Source organism: Saccopteryx leptura, chromosome 9 (genome assembly GCF_036850995.1).
Source record: "Saccopteryx leptura isolate mSacLep1 chromosome 9, mSacLep1_pri_phased_curated, whole genome shotgun sequence".
Classification (NCBI taxonomy): domain Eukaryota; kingdom Metazoa; phylum Chordata; class Mammalia; order Chiroptera; family Emballonuridae; genus Saccopteryx; species Saccopteryx leptura.
The window spans coordinates 29,529,227-29,545,279 of NC_089511.1; the positions used below are offsets into that span (position 1 = coordinate 29,529,227).

The 16,053-nt window shown below is 46.5% G+C and overlaps 1 long non-coding RNA gene across 1 annotated transcript in view; it reads right to left on the reverse strand.

The window, feature by feature from the left end:
- Positions 1 to 1,619: 1,619 nt before the first annotated feature.
- The window catches only part of LOC136381553 (uncharacterized), a 120,755-nt gene continuing 106,321 nt past the window's right edge, over positions 1,620 to 16,053 (reverse strand). The window contains exons 2-3 of the long non-coding RNA XR_010747073.1: positions 2,497 to 2,669; positions 1,620 to 2,065 (exon numbers count right to left, since the gene is read on the reverse strand). This is a non-coding gene — a long non-coding RNA (uncharacterized lncRNA). The remainder of the gene's footprint in view (positions 2,066 to 2,496; positions 2,670 to 16,053) is intronic.

Sequence of the window (16,053 nt, forward strand, 5' to 3'; positions counted from 1 at the left end):
TTTGCCTTTGACTTCTCTCTGCCAGGAATGTCCTCTCTTCAATCATCCACTTTTTTTTTTTTTTTTTTACCTGGAAGACGCCTATCCATCCTTCAAGGTTCAATAAAGTTAGACCCTTAGGTAAAAAGCTTTATCCATATTCTCATCTTGGTATCATCCTTGACTCATGACCAGCCCAGTGCCCAGCACATAGTAGGTGCTTATACCTGTCAGTTGAGTGAATGCATCAGTCTTTTAAGCTCATTGTACACCAATGGCTCCATTTAGAGTATATATCACCTTGTACTATAAATGGGAATTCTTAAGAGGAGAAGGTCTGTGCCTTTTAAGTTCTGCATCCCTAAAATCCAGCACAGAGCTTGGCAGAGCCCGAGTGTGCATATGTGCCTGTCGAATTAAAGGTATCCAAAGCAGGGATCTAAAAGAACAAGATGTTTCCAAAAAAAAAATCTTTATTTCCAGCAAATTGTCCCACAGCCGGTACTCAGCAGATTGAACATCGTAAGATGAAAGGCCTGTGCCACCCACCAGGGCTGATGGGAACCTGCAGAAGGCAACCTGCTCGGATGGCTCTTATCCTGCTCCCTCTGAGCCCTGAGCCACTGACCTTACTCTGAAGGATAGAGCAGGCAGGCCATAGGACACACGAGGCATTGCAGACAGGGTTAGGTTTCCTTACTTCCCTGTCTTTAAACTTTGTTGACTGTAGCTTTAAATATTTATAACCAGGCCAGGAAGTTTGGCTGGAATGGAGAAGAGGGGGAGGAGGATCAGGTTCCTTTGGACCCCATGATGCTAGCAGAGTGCACTTTCAGCACTGTTCTCCCAAAGCCTGGCGCTCCCAAATGTCAGCCCCTCCACGGCCGGTGGGGGCGACTGTGTGGGGATTCTAAAGGATGGTTTTGTTTTCACCCATAAGCTATTTTTCCTATTCTAAGGGATGTACTATTGACCCAGTCGTGGCACTCGGACACAATGCAGAAAATTGTCACTCATCCTTGTCCCTCTACAGAGGGGCCCAGCCATTATGTAAAAAGGCACAAAAGCAGTGATTGGGGCCACAAATTCCAAGTCCGTGCTGAGTGGGCTGGGAAGTTAGAAGTGGGATGCCTCAGAGAAATGATGGAAACTTCCAGATATGGCCTGCCCAATAGCTCTTAGCAGAAATAACACAAGGAAGATAGTCCCGACAATCACTGCTGATCATGCAGAACTCTGGCAAACAACAGCTTCCAATTCAGCGAGTTTTCAAACATGCATCTCCCCACCACACGATTCTCTCCCCACTCTGTTTGAAGCTAGTGGAGTTCATCGAGGAGCATTTTTGTGACCTGCACTTGTTTTGCAAGCAATGTGAAGACCGACCCCAAGAGAACAGCTAATCGGGGGCTCTGGGCAGAGACCCCAGGGTAGGAATCAGATGTGCTGAAGGCAAAATTAATGGGAACACAGGAAGGGAAGGGCTCAGCGCTGATTCCAGAGCAGAGGGGGGAGGAGCTGACGGGAGGGTCTGCGGGAATTCCAGCTGTGCAATCGCCCATTGTATTTATTGCATGGGAGGCAACATCTGTATAACACATCAAACCTTAGGCCAAAGAAAGGGCATTTGGGGCAGGGAGGTGAAGTTGCAAAATGGTCTGAGCAGCCTACAGATAGTTTTTGAATAACTGCTCCAGTGTGGCGAGAGGTGGCACTACTCAGCTCTGTGTCTTTCAAGCAGCTCTGTCAAGCTTGGCGGGTTTAGGGCAAAACAGCTAAGTCATGCGGCGACAGGAACAAAACAACACGAGCAAAACAGGGACACTGAACAATGACCCCGGGAGGTCACCTCTACTTCTGGCCCAGCTCAGAAGGTGCGTGCCGGCAAAAGTGTGACTTGGAATATAAATTAAGGAGAGCCTCGTGAGTTATGAAGTCATGGGAGTAACGAGATCTCCCACAACTGCTGAGGTGTGCGCCAACAACACGAATGAATGGAAAGAGCTGAAACGGTTTCAAACTCACAGATGTTACTGTATCAGTCCACGTACTCATTCCAAGGGTTAGAACTTGGAGCTTTTTCATCCTAAAGAAAGGAAGAAAAAAAAAATTGAAGAAACTCATTCCGCCTAACCAGCAGTTATGTGACTGTAGGTAATCAGTGGTGTCAAGCTAACCATTCTTTGATTAAAGATAAAAATGCCTTAAAAGACAGCAAAACCTAAACCATCCTCGGATAGAACAGCTCTGAGAGGTGTGATCTTTTCCCTTAGTTTTCAGCAAGTTCTCCCTTTCCATGCCAAGACCAGTTTAAATGGCACAATTTGCGATGAGAATGTCCCGTGAGGTTAGCTCACATTTCCCTGGCCTTCCCCTGGATTTTTCCCATGTCTTTTCTCACATTATTCTACATGTGCCCTTCTACAGGTGCTCTGTGATTAAAGACACACATATGTGCGTGGACAAAATGCACGTTATGGCCACATCTAGACGCTAATAGTTGCTGTCTCCATTCACCGGAATCAGACTGGCGAGAGTTGGCCCATGGTGCAGCTTTCGTTCAGAGGAAGAAGGTGCATCAGAAGGATGATCCGATCAAGAATCCATTTTGAAAGAATCTCCAAAAACACGTGCACTGTGTGTCACCAGCTAAAGGTCACATGCTTCAGTCCATATATCTTGCCTCCTGCCTTTAAAAATAGAAACAGAAAGCTGTTCAATTTAAAAATTCAATTTATAAATTGCCCTGCTATGCTCTGTAACTGCCATTAATAAATGATAATTGACTTCACCGTCCTGTAACCACCTTTGTTTCACTCGGGATACGTAGTCAATTATCTGGCGATAATGACGGCCGCATGCTATGTTACTGCCTAATTTCACAGGACCGAGGACGTTCCCAGATTTTAAAAAGAGAGAGAGAGAGAGACAGGCAAAAACAGTGAGTTTCTCTCTTTATTCAACATAGCCCAACTTTAAACTTCTCATCATCAGAGAGGGTGGGAGGCGGTCAGAGGCAGGAGCCTCTGCCTCCCGCATTTTTCTGCAGGAGACAGAGCGCGTCTCAGGTGGGCGCACGCTGCCTGAAAGAACCACCCAAAGCGAAAAAGAATGTCTTTAGATTACGCAGCATCCCTTATCCTGCACTTGTAAACCACCGGCCTCCCCGACCGCTGACAACAGGGGAAATCAGGCTTCGGCACTTCAGAGGGAGAACTGATGCGTCTATGTTGTGTTGAGTTCCAGTCCCACCACCCCGGGAGCTCCTTTTCATTCCACTGCTGCCCTTTCCTAGTCATCGCGACCTGCCTCTGCATCCCCCAGCCAATCTGCTTCCATCTTCCCTGCCTCTGCATCCCCCAGCCAATCTGCTTCCATCTTCCCTGCCTCTGCATTCCCCCAGCCAATCTGCTTCCATCTTCCCATACAGAGAGTGGAGCCTGCCTCTCCCACTTCTGCTCAAAAGGAGGATCTCTCCTGAAGGCTCTTAGGAAATGCCGTGGTTGTTCCCTCACTGAGAAGTAGCTGGCTCTACTAGCAGAACATCTCAGAGAGTCCAGAGGTCATTGATTCCAAGTTTTTCCTCCCATTCTGAGTTAATACCACCCATTTCAGGTAGTGCTATAAACTCAATCATAACCCCCTCCAAAAAAAAAAAAAAAACACCATATATTAAAGCCCTAATCCCCAGTGTGATGGTATTTGGAAATAAGGCCTTTGGCAGGAAATTAGGTTCAGAGGAGGTCATGAGGGTGGGGCCCCATGATGGGATCAGCGACCTTATAGACGAGAACCTGCTCTCTCTCTCTCTCTCTCTCTCTCTCTCTCTCTCTCTCTCTTTCAGCCATGTGTGCACACACAGAGAAGGTGACCATTTGCAAGCCAGGAGGAGAGCTCTCAGAACCTAACTATGGGGACATCCTGATCTCAGACTTCCAGCCTCCAGAACTGTAAGAAATCAGTCTGTTATTTAAGCCTCCCAGGCTATGGTCCATTGCTCTAACAGCCTGAGCAGACTAAGACGGGAGGTTAAAAAAAAAGGAAAGAAACCCTCAAGATAAAAATTTAGTTAAGAACACTAGACATCTGTGTATTGTTCTTTACTCACGCCATTACCGCATCCAGTATCCTTGCTTCTCTGGACTTCAGTCGCCTCATCTGTTAAACACAAATGCCTTCCCTCACCCCCGTGCTCCCAACACAAAGGACTGTCATCAGAGGTCAGACGTCATCAATGTAAGACTCATAGACATTTAGCACCGTGCTGGGCATTGAGTAAATTCTCAATAAATAGAACCAAGATTGCCAATGAGCTTGGAAATAAGACTGTCCTGAGAAAGAACACAATAAGCAGCAGCATCTTGAGGAAAGCACAATGACATGAACTCCCTCATGACCATCGGGGTACCAGCATCCTGAAAACGCTAAGGACGCTGCACCCCCACACCCGCAATGCATCTCTGTTCCCTCAGCACAGCCTCTGCTCCCCCCTCCACTAGGGTTTGAGACAAATGCCAAACCCCAAACCTGCTGATGGAAGTTGATGAGTCGGCGCTCCAACGTCCAAGAATGAGCTCATCCCCCTTCCCCGCCCCACACCCCGGACCCCGCTATCCACCAGTGACTCTGTTTTCATTTCACTATCAACATCTGGTGCCTCTAATTCTATCAACACCCAAACATATGGAAGGAACGACAAGACCCAGCAACGTGAACCATTATTTTTAAAACACAAACTGGGTCCTAAATACCAATTGATTGCTAAAAGGGCACTTACCGAGGTTTATTAAGTACATAGAACATAAATCTGTTTGGCATGTAATTAATTCAAAATTACAGGAACACTAAATGTGTAATTAAATCTACACGGAATGTTTAGGCCTTTAGCTGGCATTTACAAAGGAAGCTTCGGGAAATTTATTAGCTCACAATTTATTGCTCAAAAATACTGGCAAATCGTGAGTGTGTTGATTGAAATCTAGCTTGCTGTCATTCTGTTGTTATAAGCCAATTAAAGGTTCAAAGCCTTGCAAACCAGTGGCCAAACTAGGCTGTTGCTAAAAATGGAGTTCGATAGTTACAGCCAAGTTCACCCTTTTCATCACTATCAACAAGTGTTTTTGCTCTCCTGGATGACAAGTTCACTATACAACATTCCTTTAGTGTACTTAAATACTTCATTGACACATCAAAATATGATGCACAGGAGGTCTGGCTAAGATAAAAGCAATGTTATATTTGGGAATCCTCAGTCATTGACAAACATCACTGCATTTAGCCAGAATAAAGTATTTTCTCTGGCCTGCTTTAAGTCAAAAGTATAATATGAGAAGTGTGCAAAATGAAAGACTCCAAAGTCATTCCAGAACCTTCTCCACTCATTTCTAGGCTCTGCAGCATTGGACTAGAGAGGACTGTCCAGTGGCCAGAACTGGCCTGGCCCTTGGATAACGGCGTGTTCCACAGGTCTCACTGGTCAGTATGGGGACAGGTGCTCTGGGGCGGCATCCGGAAAACAGCTGTAGTGATGCCAGCTCCAAAATCACCTGGAAGGTGTTGCGGACGGAGGAAGCAGGTGGAGTCCCGCGCGGCCACGCCTGAGCGGAGCTGTGCCTCAGGGCCTCCAGTGGGCCCAGTCTCCCAGTCTTTATTTCATGATCTGGTCAGAAGTGTTACTGCCTTTCGTTGCTGTGACCCCAGTGACTGGAGGTCTTATGCTTTAAGTTTTGGAGAAGAGTCCTTCTTATCTTTATATCAGAAGGGATTAGGAAGTCTTGTCATGCCATCTGTGCTAGCTAGAATTGCATTTGGATTAAGCTAGTATAAAATCCAACCACACTACCTTGAAAAACAGGAATGTACTTTTTCCTCACACCGTAAAGAACAGAACCTGACCTGTGGTGGCGCAGTGGATAGAGCGCCGACCTGGATCGAAACCCCAGGCTTGCCCAGTCAAGGCACATTCAAGAAGCAACTACGAGTTGCTTCCCGCTCCTCTTCCCAGCCATTCTTTCTCTCCTCTCTCTAAAAGTTGGTAAATAAAATAAAAAAAGAAAAAGAAAGAGAGAGAGAGAGAGAGAGAAAGAAGAAAGAAAGAAAGAAAGAAAGAAAGAAAGAAAGAAAGAAAGAAAGAAAGAAAGAAAGAAGAAAGAAAAGGAGGAAGGAAGGAAGGAAGGAAGGAAGGAAGGAAGGAAGGAAGGAAGGAAGGAAGGAAGGAAGGAAGGAAGGAAGGGAGGGAGGGAGGGAGGGAGGGAGGGAGGGAGGGAGGGAGGGAGGGAGGAAGGGAAGAAGGGAGGAAGGGAGGAAGGGAGGAAGGGAAAGAAAGAAAAAAGAAAAGAAAGAAAGAAAGAAAGAAAGAAAGAAAGAAAGAAAGAAAGAAAGAAAGAAAGAAAGAAAGAAAGAAAGAAAGAAAGGAAGGAAGGAAAGAAAGAGAAAGAAAGGCAGAAAGAGAAGAAAGAAAGATGGAGAAATGCAGTCCAGGGCTGGAGGGCTGGTAAAGAGACTCCATTTATGCCCCAGCTTTCTCCATCATTTGCTCTGTCATTTCAGTGTGTTCCCTAATCACCTCATGGCCATCATACCTATACCCCAGTAGGGAAGAAGGGAAACACTTTATCATCTGACAGAAAAGGGCATTGTCACAAAGCAAAAGAACTCCATAGCAGACATACCTCCATCTCCCAATGGCCACTTTGTCACATTGCCACCTCTGGCTAGAAGCTGACACTTGAGAAGGGTGTTACTGAGACCGAGCCACTAAATTAACACTGACAACCACACTACCTCTTTTTCATTCAGTCCCAGTGACCAGACATTCAGTATTTGACACAGAGTGGGAACTCGATGTATGTCAAATGAGTTTCTGAAACCCATCAGAAAGTACTTTCTCAGTTTAATTCAACCAGACACTACGTCAGACCCAAGCAACACAGAGGGGAACAGGTCAAAGACTTGCTACTTTAAGCTATAAAAAAATGACTTTTGGCTAAAGAGCACAGGACTCCACATTTGAAAGAGCTACCACTCTACACTAGCCCTGTCCAGCAGAACTGTCTATGAGGATGGTAAAGTGCTCTCCCTACACTGTCCCATACGTAGACACCAGCCACATACAGCTAGCAAGCACTTGAAATGCAGCTGGTGTGCCTGAGGAACTGACTTCATTATATATGTAATTTTAGTTTTAACTGATTTAAATTTATATTGATATAGCCACATGTGGCTACTGTCTACCATATTATACAATTCGGGTCGGGATGTGCACACAAACATTTTAAAAATTGAAGGACCTCATTTTAATAGAAGAATGTCCAAATGTCATGAGAGCATAATGGTAAAAGCCAATTTCTAAGGAGAAGGAAGGGAAAAATAAAAGAGAATGGGTTATTTGATCAGGGTTTTGTAAGATGGATAGGAGTTTGCCACTTGATAAAAGAAGGCAGAGCAAAAGCTTTGCCAACAGAGAAAAAATTGTGTGCAAAGAAAAGGGATGAAATGAGGGTCAAGGGAAATCCTGATCCAGAACCACCTAGTTAAGCCACTCCCAAATTCCTGACCCACAGACACTGAGATAATTAACGTTTGCTATTTGAAGTCACTACATTCTGTGACCACCTGTTTGTTACATAGCAACAGCAAACGAATACAGAATGAAACACCCTATTGTGTATGTGCTACTAATGTCCTCCTGTGCACAGTGATGGGGATGCAGAAGATGTCGGAGGTAATGGTGGGGCTCAGAAGACAAGGAGAGGACGGCCTGTGAACAGGCGCCTATGCCGAGCCGGCCACTCCACCACAGCCAGAGCCAGGCCCCCAGGAAAGCCCCAAAGGCTTAGGGCGGCCCGTGCCTCTGGGCCCTTCCAGCACTGGCTAACCCACAACCTTCTGAACCTGGAAGGCCATTTAATTTCTAAAGCAACATTTCAAAGGACATTGAGTTAGCCTCCCTAATTGCGGTCCATGTGAACAATTACCTTTCTGCCCAAACATAAGCCAACAAGAATTTCAAGGGCAGATCACATGTTTTTGACTTCCATATGCCAAGCTGAGCTGAGAAAAGGGCTTTATGCAGACACAGCAAAAAATATATATACTCCCTAAAAGTCATCATCATTAGGCTTATTTCAAAATCAGATCTAATATTAATTCCCAGGCAATAACACCCTTTGGAATGAAAAGACTTGATTACTCTATAGGAATCTAATGAATAGCACCCGCCACTCTCTCACCCACCCCCATTCCTCCTTCCTCCTTCGCTCAGAAACATTTTAAAGAATCTTTTTCTTTTTCTTTCTTTCTTTCTTTCTCTTTCTTTCCTCCCTTCCTTCCTTCCTTCCTTCCTTCCTTCCTTCCTTCCTTCCTTCCTTCCTTCCTTCTTCCTTCCTTCTTTCTTTCTTTCTTCCTTTCTTTCTCTTCTTTTCTTTCTTTTATTTCTCTCTCTCTTACTTTCTTTCTCTCAACTAACATTAGATACAATTAGGAAACACCAACTAGAAAACATTTTGGCTTTGGAATTGAAAGATCATAATCCTTGGGAGTCCTGGTGACAGGAGCCAGAGAGCATTGTGGGAAAAGTAAGATGAGGTCTGTTGGGCAGATAAAATATATTATGCTCACTTTGTTAAAGATGGCGCTGCCCATGTGGAGGCCATCACCCAGGTGATATTAATGTGTGTTGGGGCATGGCTGTAGGCAGGCAGAATCCTTGTAGCCTGGGGCTTGGTTTTGGGATTAAGCCTTTCCCACCCTTTTTGATGTGGGGTGGTACAATCCCATCATGTCCCTGATAAGTGACTTTGTATTAGAGACTTCCCTATTTTGTATATTGGATTAAAGGTTTTGATTTCTACACTATAAAATGAGGGCAGAACGGGATCTTGTTCTCTTGGTTCCTGAGATTATCATTAGAAAGCAGAGAGAGGCCATGTGGAGGAGGCCAGGAGAAGCAGCCAAGATGAAGGAGTATTGAGTGAGAAGCCAGTTAGTGCAGAGTTTGTGCAGAGTGAAGGAAGGAGATGGGGAACAGAGGTGAATAAGTCTGGTGAGCTAGAAACCTTTGATTCTAGGAAACTCAGATAAGTCAGTAGCTTTGTGAGCACTGAATGTGAGTGGGTTTTGGAGCCCAGTGTGTGTTTTTACTTGCCCGCCGGGTGCAAGCTAGAATTAAAGATGATGGCCCCCAGCTTTTGGCTCTGCTGTTTCTTTGCCGACTGTCTGAATCCAGTGCGAACCTGCATGGGCCAGGCGGCTGTGATAGTGGCCGTGGCTTCTGCTGGGACTGAAGCCTAGGGATCCTAGTCTGAGTCCTGTCCTCCCCTGACAATTCACAAGAGTTGATCCAGTGCTCCCTGGGTCAGGCTCAGAGAGATGGCAACACGAGAAAGGATGATCATTCACGCAAACTGAGCATGAACTGCTCATTTCTTCTGACTAGGGAATCTTGAAGAAGAAAGGCCTCCTGGTTCTAACTGATGTGGTCCTTTTAGGAACCCATCCACTTTCCTCTAACTACTTCAGTGCCAGGGACAAGACGGCAGGTACAAATTTCATTCAAACAACACTCCATCAACATTCCCCTGGGGCAAAACACCATTGGGAAGTAAGCAATGAGAGGGTTCTCCCAGTGACAGGATTTGACAAGTTATAGAATCTTTGAGAAGGGATTTGGAAGGATGCTTTCAGCTCCAGGCCTGTAATACCCCTACTCCCAACCACCAGGCCTTCAGCCTTCTCTGGGCCTCTCTGCAAAGGAGGAATTTCTTTTTCTGGTCGCCTCTTTCTTCAACTGAAAAATTAACCCGTGTTGAGAGGGGGTGTGAAAACATAACAACAGTATATACAAAGAAATGAAATTTCCATCGCCATCACACTCCCGAACTCAGGCCCTTTCTGTGAGTATGTTCATTTTCTCTCCACCAAGGAGAATGGCATTTTTCACTCAACATACGAGCTTTGAGATCTCTCCAAGTCACCAGAGAGAGATCACTTTATTCTTTTTTCAGTAGTTCATAATATCCCATCATTTCCATGGACAACCATTTATTTACCATTCTCTTATTAATGAGCACCCTGGTGGTTTCTGGTCTTTGGTTACTCCAGCCCAAGCTGGAGAATAAACCCCCAGCAGGAGACGTGCTGACTTGTGCATGGTAGACATTTAAAAATCAGAGACTGAATTTTAAGGCAGCCCCATAATCATAGTGCCTCTAGAAACCTCAGTCTCTGTTTCCCTACTCAGCCTGGCTTCTTTTTTTTTTTTTTTGTATTTTTCTGAAGCTGGAAACGGGGATAGACAGTCAGACAGACTCCTGCATGCGCCCAACCCGGATCCACCGGGCACGCCCACCGGGGGTGATGCTCTGCCCACCAGGGGGCGATGCTCTGCCCCTCTGGGGCGTCGCTCTGCCATGACCAGAGCCACTCCAGCGCCTGGGGCAGAGGCCAAGGAGCCATCCCCAGCGCCCAGGCCATCTTTGCTCCAATGGAGCCTTGGCTGCGGGAGGGGAAGAGAGAGACAGAGAGGATGGAGGGGGGGGGGGTGGAGAAGCAGATGGGCACCTCTCCTGTGTGCCCTGGCCGGGAATCGAACCCGGGACTTCTGCACGCCAGGCCAACGCTCTACCACTGAGCCAACCGGCCAGGGCCAGCCTGGCTTCTTTTTCCAGCTTCCTCCGGCCCCCTAGACCCTTCCCTCTGCCTCCACAACACTCCTGCGCTGTCTCCACCGCTGGATCGAAAGCTCCACTGAGGACCACACCCCCTCTCCCTTCAGAGCCCTGCCAGAGTAACCAGCCTCTCTGCAGAGAAACACCATTTCTTGACTGTCTGCGAAAAGAATCCATGGCCATCTATAATAGATGGGTGATGGAGTGAACCGCAAGCACTTAATAAGGGTCTCATAGTTTGTTCAATGGGTTTTGCCCTCAACCCTTTCAAAGGAAGACATGAGAACTCTCCTTTCTACAGTGTGGAGGGAGATGTCTTCCTTTAAGTCGCATCCCTGTTCTTCCGGGTGACCCAGCATGTGCAGAAAGGGTGAAAAGCAAAGCTAGACCCATGCAGGTTGCTGATCCTGGTGTGTGTGTGTGTGTGTGTGTGTGTGTGTGTGTGTGTGTGTGTGTGTCTGCACATACCTGACCACAAAGCACACCATTCCATAAACAAAAAACAATAACTAAAGCAGACTACTAGTGAAGAACCCCACATCCTCCCAGCAATAGCTATTGGCAGAGCTGCCTGGTGCTCTTGTTCTGGGCTAACTGGAGCTGTCATGGGCACAGGGCATCTTCCATGGCAGCGTGCTGTAAGCCAGGCAAGCTCTGTAGAGCCATGGGCCCAGGAGTCCACTCTGGCCAGGAACGGGGCCTTTCTCCTCCATGGAAGAGTCTGCAGGAGATAAGGACTCCCATCAGCTGAAACCACAACAGCCTATGCTGAGGACTAATGAAGTGCTAGGCACAGTCTCCTGAGTGCTCTGCACACAACAGCACCTCTGATGGCCCCTGGATGGTGTCAGCACTACCATTACCCACATTTACAGGAGAGGAAATCAAGACACAGAGCTCGAGTTAACTTGTTTAGAGTCGCACGGGGAGCATGTGGCAGATGTGGAGCAGGACTCCAGCCCCGTGGCTATGTCCCACTAGCCTGGGGTCTGTCTACACTGCAGGCACTGCTCTGAGCAATCCACAACACCTTGGTTGGTCTTCCCAGCAGCCCCATGAGGCATGAATCATGAATAATTCCGTTTGCCAGTAAGGACACAGGAGGTCACCTCAAAGAGCCTGTGCAGAATCATGCTCCTAGTAATTGGGAGGCTAGGGAACCCAGACCTCTTGAGCTTCAAAGCCCGTGCTCTGAGCCACCACTGGGCATTGCCTCTGACGCCACCGGCTGCAGCCTGAAACAGCTGCCCTCGCGTTTTACACAGAAACAGCAAGTGGCACCTTGCACCTTAGCAAACATCAGCCAGCCCCAAGGGCTTGTGAAACCTTTCGGTTTTAAAAATGTTCGTTGTCTAACAGTTTAGAGATAGAGACAAGCAGGTGATTGGAAACAAAATAAACTTGGAAATGGATAGAGGCCACCAACTGGCCCGCAATTCCTAGGAGGCAATAGGTACGCTTTGTGAGTGCTCATTGCCAAGTATTGTTCTAGGTGCTTGACCTTGCTAAAACCATTTAATCCTCCCAACAACCTTACAAAGTCAGTAGTACTGTCTTCATTTTATAGGTGAGATAAAGCACAGAGGGCTTTAGTAAGCTGACCAGAGTCACACAGCTTGTAAGGACAGGTCTAGGATTCAAGGCCAGCCAGTCTGGCTCTGGATTAGGGTTGCCAGATTTAGCAAATGACAAAAACAACATAAAGGACAAGGGATTGTTTTATTACAAGACTGTCACACGCAATATCCCTATTCCACAGCCTACATGTTTTACACATAGTGCACGTCCCTGCGGGTGTGACCAGCTCAGTGTCTGATAGACTCCCCTTCACCATGAAGTCTGACAGGGGAAGATGCCCACAGCCCGCCCCATCCGCTGTGATCACATGAAGGCCGTGAGACCCTCTCTCCAGCACCCTGGTTTTCCCCATCTGAGGGTACAAGGTATAAACACACACCACGGGCCCCACATGGAGTCCCCTCTCTGCCCCATGTCATATGTGATGCTAAAGAGAGGGTTCCTTCTTCAGCTCTGGACCACAGAGCTTTTCTGGGTGGTAAAAGGCTTTTATCTCCTCTCCCTGGGGAACTAAAGTTCGGAATAAAACTGTAGCCATTGTTTTGCATCTGCAGGAAGTGGATGATACTGACACTCCCCCACGAGCTTGGAAGCAGGTGAAGAGTAGAAAGGACCCTCTAGCCCAGGGGTCCCCAAACTTTTTACACAGGGGGCCAGTTCACTGTCCCTCAGACCGTTGGAGGGCCGGACTATAAAAAAAACTATGAACAAATCCCTATGCACACTGCACATATCTTATTTTAAAGTAAAAAAAAAACAAAATGGGAACAAATACAATATTGAAAATAAAGAATAAGTAAATTTAAATCAACAATCTGACCAGTATTTCAATGGGAACTATGCTCCTCTCACTGACCACCAATGAAAGAGGTGCCTCTTCTGGAAGTGCGGCGGGGGCCGGATAAATGGCCTCAGGGGCCCGCATGCGACCCAGGGGCCGTAGTTTGGGGACCCCTGCTCTAGCCCCTTGGAGGGAGTTCTAAGCATCACACTGGGCTGTGGGTGCAGGAACAGGTGAGGCCCCTCTGAAAACAAACTAGAAAGGGCCTGTGTGAATGTGTGCAGGGGAGAAGGCCAGCAGAGGTTTGGGGTGGGGGGTCAGGGGGACAGAGCTGGAGTATCAAAACAATCAAGAGCCCAAGTTAAAAGTAAAAGGCAGCTCAGAGACAAGACAGACTCCCGATATTTACGAGGCCTGCTGTAGCATGTGTGCACGGATCCAGATGTGAATTTCGAGACTGCCATTTGGGGTGCTTCTTGGGGCTAAGAACCATGAAGACACGCGTCCCCCCTGTGGTTTTATGACCCTGTTTAGCAATGAGTAATGCGGAACCATTCTGCAGTGAACACCGGGGCCTCCCAGAGCCGCCGCCTCCCTCCTCCCCGGAGCAGGGCTGGTGGACTCCTCTATGCCCACCCCCTCAAGCTTTCTGTTTCCACAAAAGGGATTTGCAGCAAAACAGCATCCTGGCCACAGGTAATCACGGGCCTCTTTCTCTTTAAATAGCTTCTTTGTAACCACAAACATGTATGTTTTTCATAAAGCTCTGAAAATTGTACTAGGCCCTGGGGAGGTCCCAAGTGGAAACGCGGGTGCCGGGAGATTAGAACTCCGCTCCTCCAGAGGTACAATGCGCTGTTTGTAACAATTATAATAATACACCTGTACCGCCATTGTCAGTGCGGGCCAGCCACACGGGGGCTCATTAGTGTTGTATTAGGGCTGCATGGGGAAACAGATAATGGCCCATAATGAAAAATGCCAAATTTTCTATATAATAAAAATGAACTTGATTAATGAAAATCACTTTCAGGGAAAGAGTTACAGCGTTGTTAGAAATAAAAAATGATGTATTAATCCGACATTCTTACAGATGGTCCCAACCTCCTGACAACTGCTATTCATTTGAGATGCTATTAGCATGCATAATTATGCTAATTAAGTTGTAATTAAGCACCAATTCTTCAGAGGGCTTTTTTTGTCTATCATTTAATACAACTCAGTTGCAAAGAGCGCTTAAAGCTTTGTACAGTGCTTCATTCTAAAGGGGTTCCCAAATTTCTTAGCAAAGATTTAGCAGCTGAGCCATGGATAGGAGCTCTAATCCTTGTTTTGGTTAAAGAAAAGTCAGTAAATACCAGCGGGGTCTGCCAGTTGTTGATAAAATAATGAACACTTTCTGCTAAAATAAGCACAGTTCAAACCAGGGCAATTACAATGAGAACAAAATGTATTATCAGTAGTGATAGAACCATTGTCTTATTCCATGGTTGGTTTTATTCTTTTTATTTGAAAAAGGGGGACTTAAGGAGTACATTCAATAAGAAATAATTAGAGAAAATGGCATTCAATGTTTTATTAAAAATAAAATAAATCAGAAAGCTGAAGATATCTCCCAGGGGAGGGGGTACAAGTACAGAAGGAATCCGTGATTCTGTTTCTGGTTCCAAAGGCTATTGAGATAAACATTTCTAAAAGAACATCATAAAATGATGAAGTGAGCATAAAATGGTTTCTTCAACTCCACCGTCTATAGAGGCGAAAGCAGATTGTTTTCACAGAGAAGTTAAACTGGCAATTTCCATTACATATGTTTATTTATCAGTTTGGCTGAATTCTACCATTTTTGTTCCCAAATATTCATTGTGTATAAGCATGTTGGATGTAAAGTTAAGTTTGGGGTTTTGCTTTTTTGTTGTTGTTGTGTTATTGTTTTCTCACCCATTCAGCTGTGAGGAAGCCAGAAACAGCCAGGGTGCTTAGAACAAAGGACACAGGACTTGTAAACTGTTTAAAGGAGGGGCCGGCCCAGGCGCTGGGGATGGCTCCTTGGCCTCTGCCCCAGGCGCTAGAGTGGCTCTGGTCGCGACAGAGCAACACCCCGGAGGGGCAGAGCATCGCCCCCTGGTGGGCAGAGCATCGCCCCTGGTGGGCGTGCCGGGTGGATCCCGGTCGGGCGCATGCGGGAGTCTGTCTGACTGTCTCTCCCCGTTTCCAGCTTCAGAAAAATACAAAAATAAAATAAAATAAAATAAAATAAATAAAGGAGGAGCCGGCAAGGGTCCATTGCCTGGGAAGCCAGCGCCCTGCTCACCTTCCTTTCAAATGGTCCCCGGGAGCTGCCTTGTCCGTTGTCTCTATTCTGCCCTGAGCATAAGGTACAGAATCGATACTCTGGCCGGAGAAGCCCTGATTCTCCCGAATTTTAACTTTAAATGACTTATTTTATTTAAAAGAATATACCAAAGAAACTGCTTTGTCTAAAATGAGAGTCTCAAGGTTCAAAAACATGGCGCACAAAGCAGAACGGCCTGCAAAGAAGCCAGGAACGAGAATGTCACGGACCGACTGGCAGGACAACCGGATGGAGCAGAACCAGGAATGAGACACCAACTCGAGAGGAGCTGCAATGGGGGACTCACTGCACGTGAACCTCCTTAAATGAAAATGTATTCACTTTAAATAACCGCACCTATGTTACACATAATAAAGAAAAAAAAAACTTTACATTTTTTCGTAGAAAGACAAAAATATAAAGGAAACCCAAGAGCCTGCACCACGGCAGCCCCATCTGCTCCCCGGGGCCACATAAAAACCGGCCAGCTGAAGGCAGAGAGGGGACATTTATTTGAAATGCTGCTATGCCCAATCTTGGCGGCCTATCTCCTTCCTCTTCTCATGGTGGCATTTAAAAATAAATAAATTATATACTCTTCCTTTGACGTGAGCTTTTTGCTCTCTTTCCTGTCGATTCAGACGTGGTCTCGGCGTCGCGTTCCCTCCAAGCCTCTGGAAAGCATACTGCTCAGGCGGCGTGCTCTGCAGAAA